This window comes from Hydra vulgaris, chromosome 02 (assembly GCF_038396675.1).
Source record: "Hydra vulgaris chromosome 02, alternate assembly HydraT2T_AEP".
Classification (NCBI taxonomy): Eukaryota; Metazoa; Cnidaria; class Hydrozoa; order Anthoathecata; family Hydridae; genus Hydra; species Hydra vulgaris.
This window is the reverse complement of record NC_088921.1, coordinates 37,576,801-37,589,493: the sequence shown is the minus strand read 5'-3', so window position 1 is coordinate 37,589,493 and position 12,693 is coordinate 37,576,801. Positions and strand designations below refer to the sequence as shown.

Sequence of the window (12,693 nt, the reverse complement as noted above, 5' to 3'; positions counted from 1 at the left end):
TATATATATATATATATATATATATATATATATATATATATATATATATATATATATATATATATATATATATATATATATATATATATAAACTCAATTCCCTCTTTTATGGGGGTTTTTTTTATGCGATTTTGAAGTTATGCGGTACAACAGAAAATTCTTTAAATCATTTAATTTTTTTATGGCTTAGTGCGTAATTGATAAATCGTTTAAAAACAAAGCATTGAAATTCTTTTCATATTTTGTATGATGTGTAAACTGTAATGTTTTATGCAGCTATTTATTACTATTAGTATTAGTCAGTAGAAATCTAAACTTTGAGAAAAAGGTTTTACTTCAAAATAAGTTTTTTCAAAGGAATTGTAAGTTTTTAACGTTTTTCTTTCTTTAAATTCCTTTTTTTTTTTGTTAATTTTAGAAAAATGTGTGATAATAATAATAAAAAGCAAAAACAGAAGAGGAGTGCAATTTCCTCAGAAAAAAAAAAGAAAATTTTGGATTGTTTGGCAAAAGGAGAAAGATCTACAGCCTTAGGTAAACATTTTAATTTAGGCGAATCTACAGTTAGAGCAATAAAAAAACATCAAGCAGCAATTAGAAAATCTGTCATTTCTGGTACAAACTTGAGTGCTAAAATCATCATACTCAAGAGACACCCTAATACAAAAAAGAAAAAGGCGCTCGCAATTTGGATTAAAGATTTAACTCATAAGAGAATTCCAATAGACGGGCATTTAATCAAACAGAAAGCTCTTGGATTTTACAAGCAATTGAAAGAATTAGAGCCATCTGCATATTCAGATGGGAATAATGCAAAATTTTCGGCCAGCACAAGATGGCTTACTGGTTTTTTGAAAAGATATTCTTTTCACAACCTGAAGATAAAAGGTGAAATCACTTCTGCCGACAAAGAAGATGCTTGAAAATATCCTGAAAAACTAGCCAAAATTATCGAAGATGGCGGATATTATGCCAATCAAAATTTTAACGCAGACAAAACTGGATTATTTTTGAAGAAGATGCCAACCCGTACCTACATTGCAAAGTCTGAAAAAACTTCAAGTGGCTGAAAAAGATCGAGTTACTTTTTTGCTTTGCAGTAACGCATCTGGAAATCGAATGTTGAAAACGCTGCTTGTAAATCGATTTTTGAAACCACGTGCATTAAAAGGTAAAGATCTAAAAATACTGCCCGTAAATTGGATGGAAAACAAGAAGACCTGGGTGACATTTTCACTAAATGGTTCGATAAATGCTTGTACCAGAAGTCAAAAAATACATGAAAAAGAAGCCTCTTGAAATTAAAATCCTATTCATTCTTGATAATGCACCAGGTCATGCAAATTTAGAACATCCAAACATAGAACTAGCTTTTTTCCTCCAAATACAACCAGCCTTATTTAACCATCAGATCAGGAAATTGTTTCCACCTTTAAGAAATACTATGTAAAGCTCGCTTTTCAATTCATTTTTGATAAACTTGAAAAAGAACCAACCACAGTTACTGAAGTTTGGAAAAAATTTAATATTTTGGACTGTATAAACTATTCTGCCTTAACAATTGCTGAAATAAGACCACAAACATTAAATGCATGTTGGAAACTAGCTTGGCCTAAATTCGTATCAAAAAGAAATGAGTCAAATCAAATAATAAACATATCATCAGAAATTATTTCATTGGCCAAAGAAACTCGTGGAGTAGGTTTTGATACTTTTGGTGAAAACGATGGTGAAGAATTGCTTGTGGACGAAGCCCTAAGTGATGATGACGTTTTGGAATGTGTGGAATTAGTTGCTATTGAAGGTTTGAAAAAGAAAATGAACCAGAAGTAAAACCTGCCCCAATCACAGTAAATTTAATTTGAGAAGATCTCCAACTTTCCAGTAAATTAGAACATCATTTCCTAGTGAGTCATAACAATTCAGAAGGCGCCTTGAAATTTCAATGTGAGCTGAAATTTGTCCAAGTTGTCCAAGTCTGTCCAAGTTTGAAAATGTATTTGAAGTGTTAATTAATGTTAAGTAATAATACCCTATATCCTAAACAATACTGTCATTAAATTAGTTCTTTTTATGTTTTATTACATCATTATGTGTTAGTCTAGCTAACAAAAAAATTAAAATCTGAACACCTTACAACCTGGTGTTTGGCAAGCAGTATTAAAAAATTGCAAAGAAGCAAAGTCTAAAATAAAATCGATTTTGAATAATAAAGTTCTGATTTCATTTTGACGGTATGTGTTGCCAATTACGGTATGGTGAGTGTAAAACTGTTTGCTTTAAAAGATAAATCAAACTTGATGCATTTAAATGTAAAGCCATAACATCACAAGATATTATCAATGAACTGCACGGTGAATATTTATAGACCTTCTATTATAACAGAGTATTTCATTTTGTATTTGTTTCAATTTGCAGTTTAATTTTATTATTTATATAATACATTCCCTCAGGCATTCAGTACTCACGCATAAACATACACCAAATATATATGCTAAAACTTCAAATAAATAGCATGTTATAAAAAATCAAATATATAAATGTATTATCAAAATGAAAAATTAAATTATTTTAGCTTAAAATTTATTTGTATGTGTTTATTAAAGATATATTTAAACTTAAGGTAAACATTTTAGCAATGCATTTTAAAATAAAACCAACCTGAATCGCTATCTCTAACCCGTTTAGTATTTTCTGATTTAAAAATTGTTTTACCCATGTTTTTCTCATTTAGATCTACCAACCTATTAGAACCAGGTGTATGTATTGGTTGAACCCAATTTTCTTGATTTAAATCTCTAACATTTGTTTCAACACCAGCTATAAATACGTAAAGAATAAAATTATATAAAGTCTGCATTATGATACTGATATTAAAAATTAAAAAAACTCAGGGTAAACTGGAGTAAAGTGAACTTCTTTTGATATTAAAAAAAAATTATTAAAAGAAAAAGTCTAAAATCTTGAGCTTTTCAAAATTTATTATGTATTAGTTACAACTAATGAAACAAAATACTAAGAATAAAAATTAAAATGACAACAATAAATATAATAACAATAAATATATATTAAATATAATAACAATAAATATTTAAATATATACAATAAATATATAAAAAAAAAGCTCACTTTTCACTTTACTCCAACATTGGCGTAAAGTGAAGTAATTTTGTATATTGTCTTGTTGCTTCTTTGATTTGATTTATCTTTGAACGACTTCATTAGCTTTATGGGTTAATACTTTAAATGCATCTTTTGATGTAAGACGCTCACCTCCATAGCTACATTTTATATTATTCATTAGCCATTTATTGTATGATCTAACATCACTCTTTGTGGCCATTGGCTGTTCTTTCACTTTACCTTATATCATCTTAATTTCAGCAATACGATCTACTAATCGAATCTAATCTAATATCAATCAATACTAATGTAATCTAATATCAATAGCTGATTTTTTTCTTTCTTCGTTCAAGTCTTTGTCTATTGGTATCAAAACTTTGTTACTTATTGATGTTTTTTTAACAAAATATTTTCAAGTATTCTGATCATTGGTGTCTGAAGTGATAATATAGGGATATTATTATTACAATAATTTGTTTTCTGAGAAAAAGAGTGTTCATAGATTTCAGAAAGAATTAACTTGTCGTATGCAATAGCAGATGGATCTAAGGGAAAAATTCCAGTTTTGGCAAATGATTGTACTCTTTGACTTTTAAATTAGCAAAAGGATATATCATGTAGTTTTTGTAATAAGATGGAAAAACAGATTTCCCAACCACCTTAAGCCTTGACACGCCATGCAGATTTAATTTGGCAAAAGACTCCCATATCAAGTGGCTGAAGCAGATGCGAACAGTGTCTGCTGGCAAAACACAAAATAGTTATATGATCTTCAGTTGCTTTTTTAACAGTTTCTAACTTTAAAGAGAAAGCAATATCGTTCCGCAAATATGGTTAAAGCTACAAACTGTTAAAAAAGCAATTTAAACATGCTTTATTAACTGCTTTTTTTCTAATTCATATTCAAAATCAAAAATTGTAGATAAAACCAAAACAAGATCCTATTTAGCATCCACAGACAATCAGTTTTGTCATCCTACACTAATTTTTGAGCATTTTTGTCTAGAAAATGACTTAAAACTGAACTTTTGGGAACACCATATTCTTTAAATGTAGCTTACGAAGACGTTTTTTTTTCTTTGTTTTAAACTTTTAATAAGCATTTTGCAAAAATCAGATGCATTTGTTATTCTTCAAGATTTTATTTTATTAATGTAGTTTTATTACTTCTATAATAAATTTAAAAAAGTTACTAAAACAAATATTGAAAAGGAAAAAAATAAAAGAAAACAATTTAGATGCATAGATATGATGTTTATTGAGTTCTACAAATGGTATTTGATGAAAAAACGTAACAAAAAGAATAGTTTATTTAACCCACATTAGTCAGAAAAATGAAGAGTAAAGTGAACTAAATTGATTTACAAACTACAAACTTAGTTGCTTTATGTTGTGATAAAAACTATGACTTTTATAAATTTAGCATCCTAATTTAGTAAATGTATATAAGTAATTTACCTGATATTCGCACAAATCAATAATGATAAATTTTAAGTTTACTAAAACCTACAGCAAAATTCAACAATGGAATTTTAAAACTTCCACTAAACTTGTTTATTAAAATGACTTTTAAATCAAAACAAACACTATATTGAAATTTTTATTTTTAAGAAAAATTTGCACTATGCAAAAATAATGCTAAAATACAAACTGAAAGGTTTTTAAAATGCAACAATAATTTAATTTACATATCTAGCTAACATTACCCCAAATTCACTTTACCCCAGTTTACCCGAGTGAAGCCAAAGTTTGATTTTTTTTTATTAATAGTATACTAAGATTTTTTACTTGAGTACCAAATTTTTAAAATAAGCTAAAAAAAAAGATATCGACAGCTTTTAACAGTTTTCTAATGTATTTGCTGTGCACTCGAGTGATCTGCAATAGTTATAGTTCAACACAAAATGGCTAACGGATACTTGACGCATCTTTTTTTTAAACTTACGTAACTAAATTACTGAAATTTATTAAAATACAGTAAATTTAGTCTACTAAAACAATCAAAGTCAGAAATGTTATTATGTATTAAAATGTATATGGATGTTTATTTTCAGTCTATTTTTTTAAATATAAAATAAATTCTTTCGTTTATCAGCATTTATAACAATTTGATTTTGTTAGAGATTAAACTAATAAAAATATGTTGTCATTTGACTTTTATTCCAAAAATTTGCATTTAATGAAGTAATGACGGTTTTGCAAGAAACAATTACTTTTATTTTTAAAAAGTTATTGAGTAATAAAGTAAAAATTTTAAATATTTAAATAATAAAAACTTCGAAACAATTTATTATTATACCAGAAATATTGTTATTAGCCAGCAAAAATTTAATAGAGTCTACAAGTAATCTATTAAAAATATTATAATTTAAATAATAAATACGCAGTTTCACTTGCGTTATTAAAACAATATATATATATATATATATATATATATATATATATATATATATATATATATATATATATATATATATATGTATGTATGTATGTATGTAAAAAAAAAAGAAAAAATATATATATATATATATATATATATATATATTTACATATAACATATATATATATATATATATATATATATATATATATATATATATATATATATATACATATAACATATATATATATATATATATATATATATATATATATATATATATATATATATATATATATATATATATATATATATATATACATACATATATAACATATATTACCTTTTTTTTTTTTGTGGCAAATGTTTTTTATTTACAATTTTTTTTTTGATGATTTAACCACGGTTTTTAACAAATGTGTTGAAAAATTTGGTTTTTTATAGAATTGAAAATAAATAACTTTTTAAATGCGTTTTGCTAATATAAAAATGTTAATATAAGATTAACTAACGCGTTTATCTTTTATTAACATTTTTATATTAGCAAAACGCATTTAAATAAAGTAGATAATGATTTTGTTTAATTGTAAAATCATTGAAAGTTTTATAATTTTTAAATATATTATTTACTTATATAAGATTTTTTTATAAGTAAAAAAAATAATAAAAAATTTCAAAAAAATACTAAATTTATAAGAAACGACTTCAAACAGCAAAAATCCCTTTATTAAACTTTATTTAAGTATCACTGAAGTTTTTGTTGAGAAGAAAAAAACAGACAAAACTTTTCGAAAGCCGTTTGAATTAAATAACTTTGATTTTTACTTACGTTTTTATAATATTGAAAGGCATTTAAATAAAATAACAAATAACTGATTATGATTTTTTATAAAAACATTTATGAATAATATATACATTTTTTTATTTATATACGTATTTATTTTTTAGTATATATGTTTTTAAACAAAATAAATTTAAATAAATTTTTAAATAAACAGTTAAATTATTTTTATTTTTGTGCGAAGAATTGATAAAAATCTTTTTTTAAACTCATAAATGCGTGCGTTTATTAAACAATCATCAGTTGTAAGTTGTTACTTTATTTAAAGTGTTTTGCATAGTATTGTTATAAAATCATAACAAAAATAAACGATTCCAAGTTATTAATTCCAAACATAATTCTAGATAATCTTATCATTATAGTTTATTATTTATTCTAGTTAATTTTTAATTTTACTTTTGCTACTTTAGTTAAGTTATTTTTATTTTGTTTTTCGTTTTTTTTTTTTTTTTAATTTATTTGTTTCTTTTAAGTTTCTTTATAGTTAAGATAATTTTTTTTGCGCGTTTTTAAACTTATACAAATTTTCAAAACATATTAACACTTGCGGTCAAGTTGAGTAAATTCAAATAATATTTGCGTGGTCATATTATGTGGTGAGATTGCAAGCCTTCCTGACTAAGCCTAATATAAATATATATATATACATTTATATATATATATATATATATATATATATATATTAATATATATATATATATATATATATATATATATATATATATATATACACATATATATATTTATATATACATATATGTTTATATTATACGTACATATATATATATATATATATATATATATATATATATATATATATATATATATATATATATATATATATATATATATATATATATATGTATATATATATATATATATATATATATATATATATATATATATATATATATATATATATGTATATATATATATATATAAATACATATATATACATATATATATATATATATATATATATATATATATATATATGTACGTATAATATAAACATATATGTATATATAAATATATATATGTATATATATATATTTATATTATACGTACATATATATATATATATATATATATATATATATATATATATATATATATATATATATATATGTATATATATATATATATATATATATATATATATATATATATATATATATATATATATATATATAACGCTACTTGATCCCAAAGCAGACAGTATTAAAAAGTTGACCTAAAGCAGACACTTGAAATCTTGGTCCTAAAAACAAAATAGAAATGAAGTTCCTAGTAAAAACATATTAATTTTGCTTTAGAAAACAAATTTTGTAATTAAACTCACTTAAGATGCAAAAAAACTAAATAAAAAATTTAATGTCCGCTTAACGTAATATGAAGAATAATTTTCATACTAAAGGTCTGCTTAACGTAAAATTTTACGCTATCTTAACGTAAAACATCCTTTTATTCAGTGTAGCGTTTTCTTTTATTTTTGATCTCTTCAACGGTATCTCGCTTGTATTTTCTATGCAATTGTAATATTGTTCTATCAAGTCACGAAGTTTTATAGCTACATATAAATAAATTTTTCCTTAACACTTCGTGCAAGGATTTATTTTTAAGTTTTATAACTATTATGTAAAATCTAATAATTAAAAAGAACTTATTTCCAAATTTTAATAACATTCTAATTTACAAAAGCCATTTAAAACAGAGATTCTTTTAAGTAGTTTGATATTTAATAACATAAAACACAGCTACTAACTAATTAAAAATAATCACCGTCCTAGGTAATTTTTAATTTAATCATGTAATGTTTCAATATAATTAGCTCAGACCGTCAGACAGCATAAAATAAAGTTTTAGATAGTGATTATGCAAAAGGGTAACTATTCTTAATTAGACTTATATTCATCTATAAATTTTAAGTTTCATAGTACTTTCTCTCAGCATTCGAAAATTATAAAGTTTAAACCCCCTCAATTTGAGAGAGTTAAAAATTTTATATGGTCATAGTTTTAGAACGCTGTGAGATAATTTTTTGCACAGCCTCGTTATTTGACATAAGTATAAACATACAAATGTTTAGAGTTTATTCCATTTCTGGAAGTTAGCTACCTCAACCACCAAAAAATCCTGGATCTGTCGCTGTCACACTCTGCCCTCAAACTTCTCAGTGATATCAAAATGATTCGCAAAATAAATGCGGTTGATATTATTCTCTTTGTTGATATTTTCTTACTTTACAGTTACAACAGTCTGCATCTAACAACTAAAACATTTGGTATCAAATCCGTATATTAGATTAATATCAGAAATCAACGTTTTTAGCACAATTAATTGTGCTAAATAAATACAACAAACAATACTTTAAAAACGCAAAATAATAGTAAAAATATTTACTAATAATTTGCGTTTTTAAAGTATTGTTTGTTGTATTTCAGAGTTGTCATCAGAAAACGTTAATTTATTATAACTATTGTTACTTAATGTTAATAATATTTTATCAAATAGTCTTAGGTTATTTATATAATGGGTTCTACATATGTTCTGAAAAATTTGTATGTCTTTGTTTATTAAATTATTTAGGTTCAGTCGTTTCTCGATTATTAGTTTACTAATCTATGCTTTGAGACAATATTAACGATAAGTGGTAATTTCTTTACTCTGAACTAGATTTTATTTATTTTATTAATTGTAGAGGAAGCATCGCGATAGCAGAGCTAATCAAGGCGAGTTCCATTAGCACTAAAGCTCCACTCACTCACTGAGTTGGCAGAGCTGGGATTACAACCTACAAACCTGCTATGGACGTTTTGGTAAGTATTGAATAATGGCAAGGAATTGTTCAACTGAGCGATTCCGACTTATCTCTATTATCTCGACTCACCCGTACATTACATTTAACAGAAATCAACTGAAATTAAGATTTCATTACTGAAACCCATTAAAAACTCTTTTATTTTATCTACGTGGGTGAACGGACTTGATTTCAACAACTCTATAAAATATAAAAACACTTGGGATGTAATAAAAAATGTCAAGGGCGTCTTGGCTATAGGGGCCGTAGACACCTTTTACATTTGTCTAAAATATAGTATTAAAATATGTTTACTGTTAGTCAAAAATATATGCACGGGTTTTTTAGTTATTCCATAACTTAGAATACTTTATATAACTATAAAGTATTTAAAGTTATCATTTTACTTAAAAGTACATTTTGTACATGCACGTGCAGTACCGAGAAGTTTTACTATTGGAGTCGGAAGGTGAGTTTCCACTCATCCGCTTTTTCTACAGGAACGGAAAAGGAAAAAGAAAAATAATCACGTGAGCATGCACAGTTTTCCTTGAGACAAGTTAAAACTTTTATTACGCATGCTCACGTGATTATTTTCTTCTTTCCTTTCCCGTTTCCGTAGAAAAATGGATGAGTGGAAACTCGGCTGGAGTCGCGATTTTGTTTAGCGATTCCGACTCCGCTAAAAATGTCGCGACTCCGACTCTACGACTCCGACTCCGCAGCCCTGTTTAAACTTTAGTTAAAATGAGAAAATTTTTCTGCGTTAAGTTATTTCTTTAATTTTATAAAAAGTTTTTAACATCAGTTCTCTATTAACGCGGCTGTTTCAAGCGAGCTTTGCGGCTTCTTGTTATTTTTAAAAATCATTTACTTTAATGTGCTACTTAAACTCTTATAACTTTTAAAGTATTAGAAATAAATTTGTTCTGTAAAAAGAATTTAAATTCCAATAAAATGTTTTAATTTATAACACTTAACAAAATAATAAAAACTTTCCTCAATTTTAGAATAAACGCGGCAAATAATGAACTTGGCTAAATTTTAGTAATTTGTTTATACTTTTTATCTAAAAAAAAACTAAAAAATTATATTTCAGATATTTATGATCGAATGTACACATTGTTAGATTATCATAAAAATATTTTTTTTTTTCACTTAAACCAAACGTTAACTTGAAACAAGCATTACTTAAGTCAGTAAAGCAAAACAAATTTTCGCAAAATTCAAAATCCATTACAAAAATGCCTTTAAGATCCGCGAAACTTTATTTAATTATTTTTTTTTCATTTATTAAGCCGTACAAATATTTTCAAGTTACGTGTTTTATAATGTATATAAAAATGGCAAACTTTGTTTATTTCATAAAGTATTTCGGGGCAGTTCGAAACATTTAAAAATTAAGAGTTAACTACACAGTCCCGGAATTAAGCAAAAAACTAATTAAGTGTAAATTAAAGTCTATTTAAAATTAATCTTTTTATAACACGTGAGTAAATTATTTTTAATTGGATATTTTAGGGGATTTAAAAAATAGTAACAACTATCTCATGTTTCCGACCTTACGGGGCAAAACGAGTCAGCAATTTTTATGCAATTAAAATAAAAAATATTGAGACTTAAAACAATTATTTTTGTGATAAAAGATAATAAATATAACTCATAAAAAATATGAGAGCTTTAAAGCCACTATATTTTTTACTATATATATTTAAGCTAATTTTAGCTTAAAAAATCAAATTTCATTTTTTTTGATTCTATTTAGGTGCCCCAAGAAGTCCCTACAGTCTTCTCACAGAGCACCGCGGATGAGCATTAAATTGGAAGCTCGCGGTAGGATTTGAACCACAGATCCTTTGTTTCCGAAGCAAGTGTGCTACCACAGCGCCACGGCTACTCAGTGTTTTGGGCTAACTCATAGTTCAAAACTTAATAATCGCCCGAAAATGTTACAAACAAATACAAGACATATAATCATGGATCATAAAATGCTCAGATCGTGGTTTACGCACAGTTCATATTAAAATAGTTTTTGACTTAGCAAAATAATCTTTGCTGTACCATAATTTGGTGTACACTGATAGCTAGATAGCGAGTTGTGCATTCAAACCCGCGTTGATGCCAATAAAAAAGAAGAATTTTTTTTGTGCTTATCTAATGATATTATGTAATAAAAATTGTAATAAAGAAAAAAAAACATTGTTTAAACTCCTCCTTTATCAATGATAAGGTTTAAGCATGTATCCTACTACATTACTCAAAAAGGTATTCTATTATGACTTAAAGGAAATGTTTTTGATACTTCGGTATCATTAACAGTGTTTATAATTTTTTCTTAGTCCTAAATGTACATGATCATCTAACTCTGTATAAACAAGTTCCAGTTTCTAGTTTGTAAGTTTTTTTAAACACAGTTAGAAAGTATCATTTTACAAGGGTAGCAATTGACGTCTATTAAATGCGACCTTAGAATAAAATTCGTAATATTTTTTAAGTTTTTATAATTTATCATTTATATTATAAATAAAAAATTTATAAATAATAATCAATAGTATTTCACATCACATAACGTGAATCATGAAATGCAACTATATATCATATTATTATAACTGTTTCTAAGTTTTTGGGTGACGCTTTTGGTAATTATTACTTTCAAAAAACTGTTAAATAAGAAAAATTTATAAGTTATAATAGCTAAATGAACTTGTTGATATGTAGAGATATGATATGAGCAGGGATGCGGAATCCCAAAAAGAACTCCGGATTTTAAATTCACAAAAAGATTACTTCATCCTAGTTTTTGATATCCAGAAGCTCTAAAAATATAAATAAGTTTATGGACTACAAATAGGAAAAAATTAAGACTTTTAGGTTAGAGGAACAATCATTTACACTAAAGACTTTGAAAAAGTAGAGATATAAAGCCGGAGTCTATTTGGGACTCCGCATCCCTAGATATGAGTTATTATATAATAAGCAGGTATGTAGCAGTTATTATATAATAAGCAGGTATATAGGTATGACAACTTTAGCAATCAAAATGTTATTTGAATGAAACTTTGACAATGTATATAATTGAAACCTGGTATCAAACAAAATTATTTTTTGTTTAAACCGTTTCTCATAAAAATTCTTGCATTTTTTTAATTTTCTGCTAAATCATACTCATTTTACTCTGGTTTTATCTTTCAGCTAACTAAGCTGAAAAAAACCAGTTCCTTAGACTGCTTGTCGGCTGAAAAAGTATTACACAATAGCAATTTATTTCTATTTCTTTACGCTTGAGCATTTTTATCCCTAGTCCCATCTTCTTCTATATTCGCCCGTTGCTACTAAAGAATGCGATTAGAAAAGAAAGACCTTGGTTAAACTTTAATATATATTTATATACTGATGATAAAAAAAGATAAATAAAAAACAAAAATTGATTTTGCAATGGGCATTGTAATGGATGAGGTTAAAACATCTCCTGAGAAACTTTGACGAATTTTTTTTTTTAATTTAGATTAATGTTGTAATTAGTTGAGCAAATGTTCAATATTAAGCGTT

General features: G+C 25.3%; 1 long non-coding RNA gene across 1 annotated transcript; it reads left to right on the top strand.

Moving 5' to 3' along the window:
• Window positions 1-262: 262 nt before the first annotated feature.
• LOC136076509 (uncharacterized) lies at window positions 263-11,345 on the top strand. The gene is made up of 3 exons (XR_010636327.1): window positions 263-362; window positions 9,046-9,163; window positions 10,910-11,345. It is a non-coding gene; the product is annotated as an uncharacterized LOC136076509 (long non-coding RNA).
• The last annotated feature ends 1,348 nt before the right edge of the window (window positions 11,346-12,693 follow it).